Source organism: Eriocheir sinensis, chromosome 30 (genome assembly GCF_024679095.1).
Source record: "Eriocheir sinensis breed Jianghai 21 chromosome 30, ASM2467909v1, whole genome shotgun sequence".
NCBI classification, from domain to species: domain Eukaryota; kingdom Metazoa; phylum Arthropoda; class Malacostraca; order Decapoda; family Varunidae; genus Eriocheir; species Eriocheir sinensis.
Window position 1 is genome coordinate 16,453,307 of NC_066538.1, and position 16,139 is coordinate 16,469,445.

The 16,139-nt window shown below is 41.0% G+C and overlaps 1 protein-coding gene across 6 annotated transcripts in view; it reads right to left on the minus strand.

The window, feature by feature from the left end:
- The window catches only part of LOC127005653 (CAD protein-like), a 167,150-nt gene that overhangs the window by 125,563 nt on the left and 25,448 nt on the right, over nt 1-16,139 (minus strand). The window lies entirely within an intron of this gene.

Below are 16,139 nucleotides of genomic sequence, written 5' to 3' on the forward strand. Positions count from 1 at the left end.
TGTTTTTAGTCATTCTCTGCTTTATGTGGCGCGAGAGAAGTTAGAATACGATATTATCTTGTATATTTTAGTTGGTAGTGTAATTTAACATCATACAAGACAGAATAGTGAGTTGAGTGAGTATTTCTAGGTTGTCCATAACACGTTTTTAGTCATTCTCTGCTTTATGTGGCGTGAGAGAAGTTAGAATACGAGGTTATCTTGTATATTTTAGTTGGAAGTGTAATTTAACATCATACAAGACAGAATAGTGAGTTGAGTGAGTATTTCTAGGCTGTCCATAACACGTTTTTAGTCATTCTCTGCTTTATGTGGCGTGAGAGAAGTTAGAATACGACGTTATCTTGTATATTTTAGTTGGAAGTGTAATTTAACATCATACAAGACAGAATAGTGAGTTGAGTGAGTATTTCTAGGTTGTCCTTAACTCCTTTTACCTTCGTGTTAATTCTCTGCTTTCTGTTGCGTGAGAAGTTGGAATATGAAGTTTTCTTTGCATGTGTTTAGGTAGAAGTCGTATTTAACATCATATAAGACAAAAATGAGAATAGTAAGTTGAGTGAGTATTTTTATGTCGTCATTTTACGTTTTTATTTGTTTATTTTATTTAGTATGCGAGGCTGTTCTTGTATATATTGTTAGCTAGAGGTCGTATTCGACATTAAACGTGATCTTTTCTTTAACTAATCGTCTGTTGTTGTTTTTCAGTGCCCAATAAGCATTCAGAATAATACGATTTCCCATTTTTTTTATTCTGAATTTCATAAAGGGGGGCCATGGGGGGGGGGGTGTCTTACTTTTTTTTGGGGGAGGGGGGAGGGAGGACCATGGCACCTCCCCTTTAGGCTTCCTCGTAATTATGTCGCTGTCACAGGGGAGGAAGGAGAGAAAGGATAGTGCTTTAGTTGTTGTTGTTGTTGATGTTGATGTTGCTGTTGTTGTTGATGTTGATGTTGTTGTTGCTGTTGTAATTGTTGTTGTTGTTGTTGTTGTTGTTGTTGTTGTTGTTGTTGTTGTTGCTGTTGTTGTTGTTGGGGAATGCTTGTTGCCGTGAGATAGGTAAGTGAACAGGTGAGTGAACGGGTGAGTATAAAAGGTGAATTAATTAGCATCACAAGCGAGCAAAGGCAAAAAAAAGTGAGTGATTTTGTTACTTTTCGTGTTGCCGGGACCGGTGCGGGGAGGATGTGTGGGGTAAGTTTTTCCTTCGGAGTGTGCAAATGGGAAAGCAAATTTGACCCCACGCAGCGAGAGAGAGAGAGAGAGAGAGAGAGAGAGAGAGAGAGAGAGAGAGAGAGAGAGAACCGGACAAGCGTCGAGATTTAACCTTGGAATGAGGAAAATCTATACAGCGGGCGGCCAGATAAGCCGCCGCCACACTTCCGCACTTGGCCCGCCCACTCCCGCAACGGTCATGCGGCGGCGGGCATGTGGTGCAGTGTTATGCGCGTTGAAAGGCAGCGAGACAACGACCGCCACCGGCGCCGGGCTCGTCGCGTGACCCCCACCCCTGACCAGACGCCCCGCCCCGCCCCAGCCGTGCGCCGTCGCTAAGCCAACCCAGTCAAGGACACGTGTGCCGGCTGGGCAGGTATTCTCCTTAATTAAACACCCTGGAGGAGGAGGAGGAGGAAGCATGAAAGAGCAGGCAGCAGAAAGCGAGTTGTCCTGGGCCAGTGGCTCTCAACCAGGGGGCACGCCCCCTTAGAAGGACTTAACTAATCTTCAGGGGGGCACGAGCCCTGGGGGAAAGTATTGATTTTTCTTGTATTTGTTATTCTCCTAACAAACAGGCTAATACGGCAATCCCTCACGTGTCAGGACGCCCCTTACACGGAAATGCTCCGTATCTAGATACAAGCCCGTGGCTCCATTCCGTTCGGATCCGAATGAACTTGTCCATAACTGGACATAAAGTTCCGGCATGGCAGGTTGGGCGCATTGGGAGGTGTATGGAAAAAAATGCACAAGGATCACCTTTGCTAACTTACTATTTTCTGTAGCCTACTTATTGCCCCTCTATCCCCTGAAAGCAATAGAGGTCGTTAACCCGTCCTGTACACTACCCTCTGGGGCTTTTCTACCGCACTGAACACCCGTGATTTTTTTTTATTCTGCCAGTTGCTTCCATCGCAAGGGCGGCGTGGAGGGGAGGACCGATGCCTGGTGGGCGTGCTGGTAAATAGGATAAGAACGACTGTCCAAGAGTGAAAAAAAAAGTATAATCAAATAAGGAGACAAGGAAAAAATAACTAGATATAAGCGTCTTAAATCCTTACAAAAAAAAAAATGCAAGTACAAATGACATTAAGAAAGAACTTGATGTACATACGTGACCTTTCCATTTATAGGCAACTCTTGTCGCAACGGAGTAATAATGGTCAATGTAGCCATGTTTTTTTGTTGTTGTTTTTTGCGTGTGTGTGTGTGTGTGTGTGTGTGTGTGTGTGACGATCGTTTTCGAACAAACTAATTCTGCGGGAAGTTTGTTTGAGTGACGGATGACTTGGTTCGCGGAAAATGTTTGTTTGTGAGACTTCCATCGAATCGTCTCCTTTAAAGCGGCGAACTGAACATTGATGGTGATAATGATGATGATGAGAAAAAAGAATAGAATAAAGAAGAAGAAGAAGAAGAAGAAGAAGTAGAGGAAGAAGAAGAGAAGAAGAGGAAGAAGAAGAAAAGAAAAGAAGAAGAGAAAGAAGAAAAAGGAAAAAGAAAAAGAACAAGAAATTCAGAGGCGGTAAGGAGCATAAAGGAGGAGAAGGAGGAGGAAGAAGAAAGAAGTGGAGGAGGGGAGAGAGGTGAAGGAGAAGGGGAGAAAGAAGAAAAGTGGAGGAGAGGGTGATGGTAGAGGAGGAGGAAGGAGGACAAGGAGGAGGAGGAGGACCTGCATTGCGCGTTTTGACTTAGCATAAATTCTGTGATATTATGACTCCATTTTCTACCCTGATTACCCCCCTCCTCTCTCTCTCTCTCTCTCTCTCTCTCTCTTATCTAAATTAAGAGGCCGTAAAACTCACCTACTCACGATTTTACTGATAACCCTACGACGCTTTCCTTTCGTTTTTTATCCCCTTTTCTTCCCTCGCCTCCTTTACGCTTATCACTCATATCTTGCTTGTTCCTTCGGCTTTCCCTGACGGCCGCATTCCAGCCTCGCCCTTGGTTAGTTACTTTTTTTTATACAGCTAAACAAACAGCTCGAGGGCAAGAAAAAAAGGTGTTAAAAAAAAAGCCCACTAATCGCTGTTTCCACAAAGACAAAATTAATAAGCGGCCAAAAGAGAGGTCAGTTTCGGGAGGAGAGGTGTCCTGATACACTCCTCTTGAAAGAGTTCAAGTCAAAGGCAGGAGGAAATATAGACTAAGGAAGGCTGATCCAGAGTATACCAGTAAAAGGGATGAAAGAATGAAAATGCTGGTTAACTCTTGCATAAGGGGTTTGGACAGTATAGGGATGAGTATGTATAGAAAGTCGCGTACAGCGGGGCCGCGGGAGGAGGGGAAATATGAACCAGGGGAAGAAATAACTATGAATACTGGGAAACTGGGGACTCTGGTGGACCTGGGGAAGAGTAGAGGACTGGGGAAGTGGGGAGGTTACCGACATACTAAGGAATGACTCAAAGAAATTATGGGTGGGTAGAATAACCTAGGGAAGAAATAACTGAATATTGAAGAACTGGGGACTGGGGGGACTACATGGGGGAGAGGGTACTGGGGGGAAGAGAGAGAGCAGGGGGTTAATTAGGGTACTGAAAGACTGGGGAATAATGCAAAGAAAATATGGATGGGTATCAGAATCAGGGAATGGAATAACTCTGAGTACTGGGGACTTTGAGGGGACTGGGGGACTGGGGAAGGTTGTCTGTCTGTCTGTATGTTTCTGTCCTTTTTTGTGTCTGTGTCTGTCCGTCTGTCTGTGTGAATGTTTGTCTGTGTCTATCTGTCTGTATGTATGTTTCAGTCTTTTTTTGTCTCTGTCTGTCCGTCTGTCTGTGTGAATGTTTGTCTCTATCTGTCTGTCTGTCTGTCTGGTTGGCTGGCTGGCTGTAGGTAGATAGGTAGCTATAACGAGTAAGTATGTTACGTATATAAATGGCTATCTATCTGTTTGTCTGTCTGTGTAGGGGTATGGTGGTAGTCTTTTATGTAATGTTAGTTGCTTCACTTTCGAAATACATCAACAGGGAGCTGGGGGCTGAGGGAGGAGACTATATAATAAATATGGAAGGTCTTGGGTCGTGGCTATGGTCAGGTGGTGAGGCTAATACAGGTGGGCAGGGCGGGGAGGGACAAGGCTCGCACAGGTAACTTTATCTCGAGTCCCATCACCGTCTCCAAGGCCAGGCTCCCTTTAGTGACCACCCTCAATGTGGTCTTCCCTTTTTTCTTTTTTTACTTCTTTTACTTCTTTAACTCCTTTCTCTATCGGGTTTTACAGTATGTCTTAAGCCTAAAGGTGAATGTTTGTGTAATCCACCACGGCCTGATCACGTGCTGGACTCGTAATCGCCAGCAGGTACCCTCCCGACATGACCAAGTGCTCTTTATAGTCGATTTATGGGTACTGCCAGGGCCTCACACACCACACACCCCATCCTCCTTGCTCAAAAGGGGGAAAGTAACCACTCCTAGGCAACGGAAAGAATCTGGCCTGAGCGGGCTCGAGCCACCGCCCTGTCAAGATGTGAAGCCTGGCAGCGCAGCGTTCTAACCAGTTGCGCCACGGAGTGAGTGTGTGTGTGTGTTTGTGTGTGTTTGAGTGTCTGTGTGTATGTGTGTGTGTGTGTGTGTGTGTGTGTGTGTGTGTGTGTGTGTGTGTGTGTCCTGTCTGTCTATCTGTCTATCTGTCTGTCTGTGTTTGTCTGTCTGTCTGTCTATGTCTGTCTGCCTGTGTTTGTCTGTCTGTCTGTCTGTGTTTGTCTTTGTCTGTCTATGTCTGTCTGTCTCTTGTCCGTCCGTCTGTCCGAGCACGCCTGTCTCTTTAGATATGTCTGTCTGTCTGTCTGTCTGTCTGTCTGTGTTTGTCTGTCTGTCAGGTATGTCTGTCTGTCTCTTGCCCGTCCGTCTGTCTGTGCCCGCCTGTCTCTGTACATTTGTCTCTGTCTGTCTGTCAGTCTGTCTGTGCCTGCCTGACTCTTCACGTCATAAGCATAATCCTGTCCCCCCCGCCCACACCTTCCTGCCACCACCTGGATCACGAACCCCTGACGCAGTACTCCTGCATGCGCGAGAGACGCAGCGCCCGGTAGCGCCAGCACCCACTCAGCTCCTGCCTCAGCTGACAGACGGATATTAATTTGACACGTGGCTGCTGCCCCGGCTGGGAGGCTCACACCCGCGGCTGGAGGCCGTGCTCACACCGGTCTCGCCCAGGAACTCGATGGCTAACATTCCCGTGCAACGATGATAGTCATTACTCCCCGTAATTATATGAAAGAAAAATAAAGGTTATTGGAGAGAGATGTGTAATTCTCTTTTTTATTCCCTGGACTGAGCAACAGACTTATGGTTTGAAGACCATGGCGGTGCCAGGCCACACCCCGGATGAGGAACACACCTCCCGGCTGATGCTTGGTGCTGCCCATCCGCCTCCACTCCGGCCGGGAAACAATCCCGTGACCTTTCGGCTGTGAACCGAGCTTGTTAACCACTGCACCACAGAGCTCGACGTTGTGTGTGTGTGTGTGTGTGTGTGTGTGTGTGTGTGTTACGTTTCGGCCTATGGCGCCGGTAGGCTATCTTATCTTGGGGGGCCCGATGGTCGGCCCCAGCCTATGCTCCGGCTCGCCCTGGCGCAGGCAAGTGGCGGCGCCGTCTTGTTCGGCTCTTGTTGATCCTCTCTTTTAGAGAGAGAATCTAGAGTCCGGGTTGATAAGTGGTCTTCAGGAGAGCATGTGGGTAATCTTGGGCCGCTCGGCGGTGACTGAAAAATTACAGCTTGTGGCGTCGGACGGGACACGAACCCGCATCCACGCGGCGCCCACACGCTAACCCCTCAGCCATCGCCTCCCAGCTACCGCCTTCCCCCCCCACAAACACAACCAGCCCACGCGCACACAGCCCCTCACCCCTTCCCCCCCACACACATCGAGCACAGCACAAACAAGCTTAATTAAAAGCAGCTGTGTATGCCCTTCAACCTTCGCCTTCTCCTGCGACTAATTAACAGATAAACTGAGATCATAATAACGGGGCTCAGGTAGCAGGTGTGTTAAGCCGCGCCAGGTGAGAGGAAGTCAGGCGAAAGAACGTAAAGTCTAAATTAGAAAAGGTCAAGAAAGGTCAGAGTTGGTCACATGGAAAGAAAAAATTACGTAAGAGAAGATCATGAACGAAATCTTGAAAGCACTGCAGTTTCATCTTAATTTGAATGTCCTGAAAGAAAGAAAATGAAAAAGAAAAGGAGAAGACAAGACCAATCAAGCCACGTCAAGAGAAAGTCAAATAAGACGTAGAGAAAGATATACAAGGACAGAATAAACAATGAAACGAATGAAAGAAAATGACAAAGGATTAGTAAGAAGAGAAAGGAGAAAAGAAGAGAAATAAAGAGAAGGGAAAGCAAAGTGAGAAGCGGAAAAAGAAAGAGAAATATAAAAGAAAAAAATAAGAATGAAAGAAAATAAATGAAGAGCAAAATATAAAGAAAGCAAGCATTCATATCAGCACCCTGACTCTTTAATTCCGAAAGGTTAAAGAGAGAACGGAAGAAAGGAAAATACTAAGCCAATACTATTTATATTTACTCGTGAATGAAGGAACGTAAGACTAGATGATTGCATTCAGATCATGATAAAAAAGAAACGAAAATGGGAGGCAAAGGGAAGGGAAATGAAAGAAGAAGATTAATTTAAATATAGAAAGACAGTTATCCAAGCTTGGTCTCAATTTGCATGGACCTAAAAATAAAGAAACTAAACGAAAATAGAAGGAAAAAAATAAAACAAGATTAGAATTTAGTTAGTCATATGAAAAGGAATTTTACATACGAATATGGATAAAGGGAAAGTCTGTTCTCAATCACTGCAGTCTGACCTCGATTTAGAATTTGGATGGTCTAGAAATAAAGGGAAAGGAAGAAGGGAAAATAGAAAGAGAAAATACTTCGTTATATTTAGTCATATGTAAAGGAAAGTAAGGTAAAAATAAAATAATGGAAACAAGAATGGGTTAGCAATTACTGGAGGCTGGTCTCAATTTAAATGGATCTAAAAATAGAGGAAGAAACGAAAATAGAAAAGCAGAAATACTTCGTTATATTTAGGCATATGTAAATGAATGTAAGGTAAAAATAAAATAATGTAAACAAGAAAGGGTTAGCAATCACTGGAGGCTGATCTCAATTTAAATGGATCTAGAAATAGAGGAAGAAACGAAAATAGAAAAGCAGAAATACTGATTTATATTTAGTCATATGTAAAGGAATGTAAGGTAAAACTATAAATAATGTAAACAAAAAAGGGTTAGCAATCACTGGAGGCTGATCTCAATTTAAATGGATCTAGAAATAGAGGAAGAAACGAAAATAGAAAAGCAGAAATACTGATTTATATTTAGTCATATGTAAAGAAAGTAAGGTAAAAATATAAATAATGGAAACAAAAAAGGGTTAGCAATCACTGAAGTCTGACCTCAATTTAAATGGATCTAGAAATAAGGGAAGAAACGAAAATAGAAAAGCAGAAATACTGATTTATATTTAGTCATATGTAAAGAAAGTAAGGTAAAAATATAAATAATGGAAACAAAAAAGGGTTAGCAATCACTGAAGTCTGACCTCAATTTAAATGGATCTAGAAATAAGGGAAGAAACGAAAATAGAAAAGTAGAAATACTGATTTATATTTACTATTTAGGCATATGTAAAGGAATGCAAGGTAAAACTATGAATAAAGGAGTAAAAACGGCTCCCACTCATTGCAATTTAACCTCTGTCTGAAATGATCTAAAGAAGAGGATAAGAAGAAACGAAAATAGAAAGATAAAAATGCCCGCTATTCGCTGCTCCTAAAAAGAATCCAAAGAGGTGGCCGAAAGAGAGGTCAATTTCGGGAGGAGAGGTGTCCAGATGAATTTAAATATAGGAAAAACCGTCTACCCAGCATTGCAGTCTGACCTCTATCTCAAAGGTTATGAAAATAAAAAGAAATTAATACAGAACACAAAAAATACTAGGTTATATTTAGCCGTATGTAAAGGAATGTGAGGTATGAATTTAAATCAAGGGAGAAAAAAACGTCTACCCAGCATTGCAGTCTGACCGCTATCTGAAAGGTTATGAATATGAAAAGAAACGAAAATAGAACACAAAAAATACTAGGTTATATTTAGCCGTATGTAAAGGAATGTGAGGTATGAATTTAAATAAAGGAAAGAAAAAAAACGTCTACCCAGCATTGCAGTCTGACCGCTATCTGAAAGGTTATGAATATGAAAAGAAACGAAAATAGAACACAAAAAATACTAGGTTATATTTAGCCGTATGTAAAGGAATGTGAGGTATGAATTTAAATCAAGGAAGAAAAAAACGTCTACCCAGCATTGCAGTCTGACCTCTATCTCAAAGGTTATGAAAATTAAAAGAAATTAAAACAGAACACAAAAAATACTAGGTTATATTTAGCCGTATGTAAAGGAATGTGAGGTATGAATTTAAATCAAGGAAGAAAAAAACGTCTACCCAGCATTGCAGTCTGACCTCTATCTGAAAGGTTATGAAAATGAATAGAAATTAAAATAGAACACAAAAATACTAGGTCATATTTTTGGATCTGGATCTCGATTAATGATGCGCAGGGCAGCCGTACAGGCGCATAACACGCATATTTGTTGACTGTTGGGGGGACGGGGAGCCGGGTGTGCAGGGGAGGGAAGTGAATCAAGTGTAATTGTTAGTGTTGGTGTGTTGTGGTGACAAGTGTGTATGTATTTGTTTTTTGAATGAGTCTATTGTACCGCAGTCTAAAATCTGTTGAGGGAGGCTGTTCCAGTGGTGTATGGTGCGTGGAAAGTATGAGTGCTTGTATGCGTCAGTGTTAGTGTGATATGTTTGGTATTTATGGATGTGTGTGTTATGAGCACGTTGACTGTTTGCGTTGTGAAGGTATGTTTGTGGGTCAATGTCAATGTGAGTGTTTGTGATCTTGTACATAAGTGTAAGTCTGTGTGCTCGTCTGTTATGTGAAGAGGGTCCATGTTTATCTGTTGTTTGATCCGTGTTGTGATTCCAGGCGTTCGAGTGTAATTGTTTGTAATGAACCTTGCCGCCTTGGTGTTGATTTGTTCTAACCTATCAATGTTTCTGTGTGTGTAAGGATCCCACACCGTGGAGCAGTATTCCAGTGTTGGTCTCACAAGTGTGTCATAAGCTATGTGTTTAATGTCAGGTGTGCAGTTATGTAAATTCCTCCTCAGGAACCCCAGTGTTCTGTTGGCTGTGGCACTGATATGGTCAATGTGGGTGTTGAATTTCAAGTTAGTTGAGAGATGGATACCAAGGTACTTGTGTGTGTGAACTGATTCTAAATTTGAATTGTGGAGAGTGTAAGTGTAATGGATGGGGTTGTGCGCTCTGGTGAATCTTAATAGTTTGCATTTGTCTGGTCGGAAATGCATCTGCCAGGTGCGTTCCCACCGCTCGAGGGCGTCCAAGTCGTTTTGTAGCAGTCTGCAGTCGTCAGTAGTCTTTACTGCTCTAAACAGTAAACTATCGTCGGCAAATAGTCTAGAGGAAGAGTTAGGCGTTGACAGTGGAAGATCGTTAATGTACATAAGGAAAAGAAGGGGGCCTAAAACGGTGCCTTGCGGGACACCTGAAGAAACAGGGACAGTGTCAGATGAAGATCCGTCAAGAACACGTTGAGTCCTGCTAGTAAGAAATGCAGTGATCCAGTGAAGAATAGGTCCTGAAATATCGTAGTATTTCAATTTTAATGTCAGTCTTTTGTGCGGGACTTTGTCGAAGGCTTTGGCAAAATCTAAAACAATAGTGTCAACTTGTTTGATGTCACGTCGGTCAAGTAGTCTCGTAATGTCGTGATATGTAGTAATGAGTTGCGATTCACATGAGCGTTTAGGTCGAAAGCCGTGTTGCGAGTCAGTAAGGATGTTGTTTGCGTCAAGGTGATTCACTATGTGTTTGTGTATTATGTGTTCGAAAATTTTACATGGAATCGATGTTAGTGAGATGGAGCGATAATTGGCTGGGTCGGTCCGGTCACCTGTCTTGAATAAAGGATTAATGTTTGCCAAAAGCCAGTCAGAGGGTAATGAGGTAGATGATAGGGACTGGGTGAATACAGCCTGAAGGATGGGGGCAAAGGATTTAAGGATGAAGGAGGGAATGTTGTCGGGGCCAGTGGATTTGGTTGTGTCAAGTCCTTCAAGTAATTTCTGTATTCCGTTAGTCGTGGTGTCAAGGGGGGCTATGGGGGGGAAGGGGCTGTGTGGCATGTTTGGTGTCAGGTTGTGTTCTTGTGTGTACACCGATTGGAGCTGTGTGTTGAGTATTTGTGCTTTGTGTTTGTGCTAGTGTTGTCTTTAAGTGATGAAATCGTGTTAGTGTCATGTTTGCGCGTCTTAAAGAATTTGATAAAAGTTTCTTTTGTTATTTCTTGCGCTGTCTGCGAGGTAAGTTGCTATGTGTTTGCGTTCCGCTACTTTTATGTTTTTGGCAAATGTCTTTTGGTGATTTTTGTGGGCGGTCCAATTATTTGTTGTGTTGTATGTCTGCGCGCGTCTGTAGAGTCTTTGTTTCTTGCGATGTTGTCTGCGTAGATCCCTGGAAAACCAGGGAAGTGTGTACCTACCAGAAAGTGTTTTTTGTGGTATGTGTCTGTTCATTGAGGCGTGTATGGTGTGTTTCAGGTTGTTCCAGTCGTATGTAAAAGAATGTGAGGTATGAATTTAAATAAAAAAATCTACCCAGCATTGCAGTCTGACCGCTACCTCAAAGGTTATGAATATGAAAAGAAACGAAAATAGAACACAAAAATACTAGGTTATATTTAGTCGTATGTAAAGGAATGTGAGGTATGAATTTAAATAAAGGAAAAAACAAACAAACGTCTACCCATCATTGCAGTCTGACCTCTATCTCAAAGATTATGAATATGAAAACAAATTAAAACAGAAGACAAAATACAAGGTTATCTTCAGTTGAACATGGGCAAAATAGGAGAGCAAGATACGTATATGAATAAGGAACAAAAGATAGTCTTCCCAACATTAAAATTTGACCTCTATTTGAAAGTCTAAGGGGAGAAAGGAAGAAAGGAAAATAGAAGACAAATTACTACGTTATATCTGTTTAATCATAGGCAAAATAGGAGAGTAGGATACGAATATAAATTAAGGACAAAAGACAAAAGGATCGTCTGAAAAGGAAAGGAAGAGTCGAATATAGGAGACAAAAATACTTATAGGTTATTTTTAGTTCGCTATGGACAGAGAAAGATATTTAAATTTACGAAAAAAAAAAGTCTTTCCAACACTGAGTCGCCTAAAAAGGAAAGGAAAAAGAAAATGGAAGGCAAGAAGACTAGGCTATGTTTAGTTAGTCGTGGGCGGAGAAGGAGAGCGAGTTACGTATATGAATAAAGAAAAATGTGAAGAAAAAATACATCTTTCCAACACTGGAGTCTGAGCTCTATTTAAAGGGTATGAAAAAGGAGGAAGAGGAAATGAAAATAGAAAACAAAAAGACCAGTTTATATTTAGTTGTATGTAAAGGAATGTGAGGTAAGGTGACTAAAGGGAAAAAGGGTTCGCAAGGTAATACTAAAGGGAAAAATTTAAGGGTTCGCAAAGAAAAAGGAGAAAGCGGAAATGAAAATAGAAAACAAAAAGACCAGTTTATATTTAGTTTATGTAAAGGAATGTAAGGTAAGGTGACTCTGAAGGGAAAAAGGGTTCGCAAGGTGATACTAAAGGGAAAAATTTAAGGGTTCGCAAAGAAAAAGGAGAAAGAGGAAACGAAAATAGAAAACAAAAAGACCAGTTTATATTTAGGTATATGTAAAGGAATGTAAGATAAGGTGACTCTAAAGGGAAAAAGGGTTCGCAAGGTGATACTAAAGGGAAAAATTTAAGGGTTCGCAATGAAAAAGGAGGAAAGAGGAAACGAAAATAGAAAACAAAAAGACCAGTTTATATTTAGGTATATGTAAAGGAATGTAAGGTAAGATTATACTAAAGGGAAAAAGGGTTCGCACGGTGATACTAAAGGGAAAAATTTAAGGGTTCGCAAAGAAAAAGGAGAAAGAGGAAATGAAAATAGAAAACAAAAAGACCAGTTTATATTTAGTTGTATGTAAAGGAATGTAAGGTAAGGTGACTCTAAAGGGAAAAAGGGTTCTCAAGGTGATACTAAAGGGAAAAATTTAAGGGTTCGCAAAGAAAAAGGAGAAAGAGGAAACGAAAATAGAAAACAAAAAGACCAGTTTATATTTAGTTGTATGTAAAGGAACGTAAGGTAAGATTATACTAAAGGGAAAAAGAGTTCTCGAGGTAATACTAAAGGGAAAAATTTAAGGGTTCGCAAAGAAAAAGGAGAAAGAGGAAATGAAAATAGAAAACAAAAAGACCAGTTTATATTTAGTTGTATGTAAAGGAATGTAAGGTAAGGTGACTAAAGGGAAAAAGGGTTCGCAATTACTGCAGTCTGACCTCGGGAAAAAAAAAGAAACGAAACAGAAAGAAAAACTACTAGAAAAAAATAGCTTATGTTTAGTTAGGGAAAAAAGGAGGTTCGCAATTACTACAGTCTGACCTCGGGGAAAAAAAAAACGAAAGACAGAAAAACTACTATAAAAAAAGCTTATGTTTAGTTAATCGTGAGTGGTGTTGGAGTACAAGATGTGAATATAAAAAAATGGAATAATTAAATCGTCTTCCATCACTGCATTTTGGACTCAGTTTGAAAAGCGTCGAAAAGTAAAGGAAACGGAAAGAGAAGACAAAAAATACTAGAAGAAAAAAATAGCTTATGTTTAGTTAATCGTGAGTGTGTTGGAGTACAAGATGTGAATATAAATAAATGGAATAATTAAATCGTCTTCCAACACTGCATTTTGGCCTCAGTTTGAAAAGCGTCGAAAAGTAAAGGAAACGAAAAGAGAAGACAAAAAATACTTAAAGAAAAAAATAGCTTATGTTTAGTTAATCGTGAGTTGTGTTGGAGTGCAAAATGTGAATATAAATAAATGGAATAATTAAATCGTCTTCCATCACTGCATTTTGGACTCAGTTTGAAAAGCGTCGAAAAGTAAAGGAAACGGAAAGAGAAGACAAAATACTAGATCGCGAATAAAAAAAAGTGAAAGATGAAAATGAATAATAGAGAGAATAATATTATATGAAAAGCAAAAACAAATGAACGAAGAAAGAAATACAGGAGAAAAACGAACATAAATATGAAGAAAAATAAATGAAAACAAGAAAAGGAAGAAAAATAGCCTAATAAGAGAAAAATATAAGAAAAAGGAAAATAAATCAATGCAGAAAGAAATACAAGCGAGACGAACACAAATATGAAGAAAGAAATGAAAAAAAGAAAAAGAAAAGTAATAGGAGGAAGAATATAATAAAAAAGAAAAAAATAAATCAACAAAGAAAGACATCGAAGGGAAAAGCGAACACAAATATGAAGAAAGAAAAAAAAAAGAGAACAAGAAAAAGAAGAAAATTAATAAGAGAAATATATGAAAAAGGAAAAAAAACAATCAAGGAAGAAAGAAATACAAGGGAAACGAACACAAATATGAAGAAAAATAAAAGAAAACAAGAAAAAGAAAATTCATAATAGAAAGAATATAAGAAAAAGGAAAAAGAAATAAACGAAGAAAGAAATACAAGAGAAAAACGAACAGAAATATGAAGAAAATTAAAGAAAACATGAAAAGAAAAAAATATTAAGAGAAATATAAGAAAAAAAATCAAAGAAGAAAGAAACACAAACCCAAATATGAAAAAAAAAATAAAAAAAAATCCATCACCTTAGCCTGGGAGGAGTCACTGAACAAAAATGAAATAAATGAAAATACAAGAAAAAGGAACACGAACAAGAAATTAATAAAAAGAAGGAAAAAGGGAAAACGGAGGGAAAAAAAAAGACAACACTCCCACCACCACTGCAGTCCGCCATCGATCTGAACGCGTCTCTGAACTGCATGAGGGGAAAGAAAACGGAGATAAGGGAACAAGCAAGGACAGGGAGGGAAAAAAAAGGAGAAAAAAAAGCAAGCAGATGTGTGTGGATGACAGGGTAGTAGTAGTAGTAGTAGTAGTAGTAGTAGTAGTAACGTAAGGAAGAATGGATATAATGGAGAATGGTAGTAGTAGTAGTAGTAGTAGTAGTAGTAGTAGTAGTAGTAGTAGGCTAGTCTTAACCCAAAATCATCAGAAACCCAAATAAAAAACCCGCAGTAATCTAAGCAAGAATTATACATTATTATACACAACGTAACATCACATCAGTAAGCCTCTTCACTACCCTCTGTCACACACACACACACACACACACACGCACACACGGGTTTCCTTGGTGCAGTGGTTAGCGCGCTCGCCTCACAGCCATGGGGTCCCGTGTCCAATTATCAGGCCGAGTGGAGACGGATGGGCAGTCTCCTTTAGTCCATTGCCCCTGTCCACCCAGCAGTGAAATGGTATACCAGGTGTCAGTCAGGGGTTGTGTTCCGCCTCCCGAGTGTATGTAGGACAGGAAGGAAGGGAAGGAAGGAAGGAAAACACAGGGAGGAAGGAAGGAAGTAAGGAGAGAAAGGAAGGAAAACACAAGGAGGGAGGAAGGAAGGAAGGAAGAGGAAGGAGGAGAGGAAGGAAGGTAAGAAGGAAGGAAGGAAAGGAAGGAAAACAGGGAAGAAGGAAGGAAGGAAGGAAGGAAAGAAAGGGAGGTAAACACAGGGAGGAAGGAAGGAAGGAAGGAAGGGAAGGAAAGAAAGAAAGAAAGGAAAACACAGGGAGGAAGGACTGAAGGAAGAGAAAGGAGGAGAGGAAAGAAGGGAAGGAAGGAGGGAAAGGAAGGAAAACACAGGGAGGAAGGAAGGAAGGAAGAGAAAGGAGAGAAAGGAAAGCGATAAGGAAGGAAGGAAAGGAGGGAAAACACAGGGAGGAAGGAAGATGAAAGAAGGAGAGGAAGAAAGGTAAGGAAGGAAAGAAAGGAAGAAATGGACAAAGAGAGCTGGGAGAAGAGGAAGGAAAGAAAAGAGAAAGGAAGAGGAAAGGAGAAAAAGAAGAGAGTTTCCAGCCGTACCCAAATATCCGTCACTTGTGAACTCGTACATTGGGGGAGGGTGCTGGCTAACGATCAAGAGTCTAGCATGTGATCAGACCATGGTGGATGAACTACACACACACACACACACACACACACACGCACACGTCCTCCCCGGCACACAAACAGGTTACAGTATAGGTCAGTGTCCCCTCTCCACCCGCAGTCAGCCCGTGCAACCTTGAGGGAGGAGCCAGGACAGAGCGGACAGAGGTGGTGCGTCGCTGGGAAAGTGGTTGATGCGTTGGTAGTGACACGGAAGTACAGAGAGGGAGGAGGAAAGGAAGGAAAGGAAGGGAAATAATGGAAGGAAGAACAGAAAGAGGAGAGGTAGAAGGGAAAGGAAGGATGGTAAAAAGGAAGAAAGGAGAGAAGGAAGGGAAAGGAAGAAAGAACTGAAAGAAGAGGTAGGAGGGAAAGAAAGGAAAAGAAGGGAAACAATGGAAGGAAGAACTGAAAGAGGAGAGGTAGAAGGGAAAGGAAGGGTATTGAAAAGGAAGGAAGGAGGGAAGGAAGAAAAAGAAGGAAGGGAAAGGAAGAACTGAAAGAAGAGAGGTAGGAGGGAAAGGAAGAATAGTAAAAAAGGAAGGAAGGATGGAAGGAAGGGAAACAAAAAAGGAATAGATGAAGGAAAGAGGAAAGGAGGGAAAGAAAGGACGGGAGGAAGGGAGGGAGAGAATCAAAGCAATAATGAAAGGAATTAAAATGTTTTGAGTAAAGATATAAGAAAAATAAAATAAGTCGGGGCCAACACACCCATGTTTGATAAGCTTTTGGATACAAGTCACGTGGGGGGGTTAAGATAAGCCAGGAGGCAGACAGTCATCGCGGACATGGTATC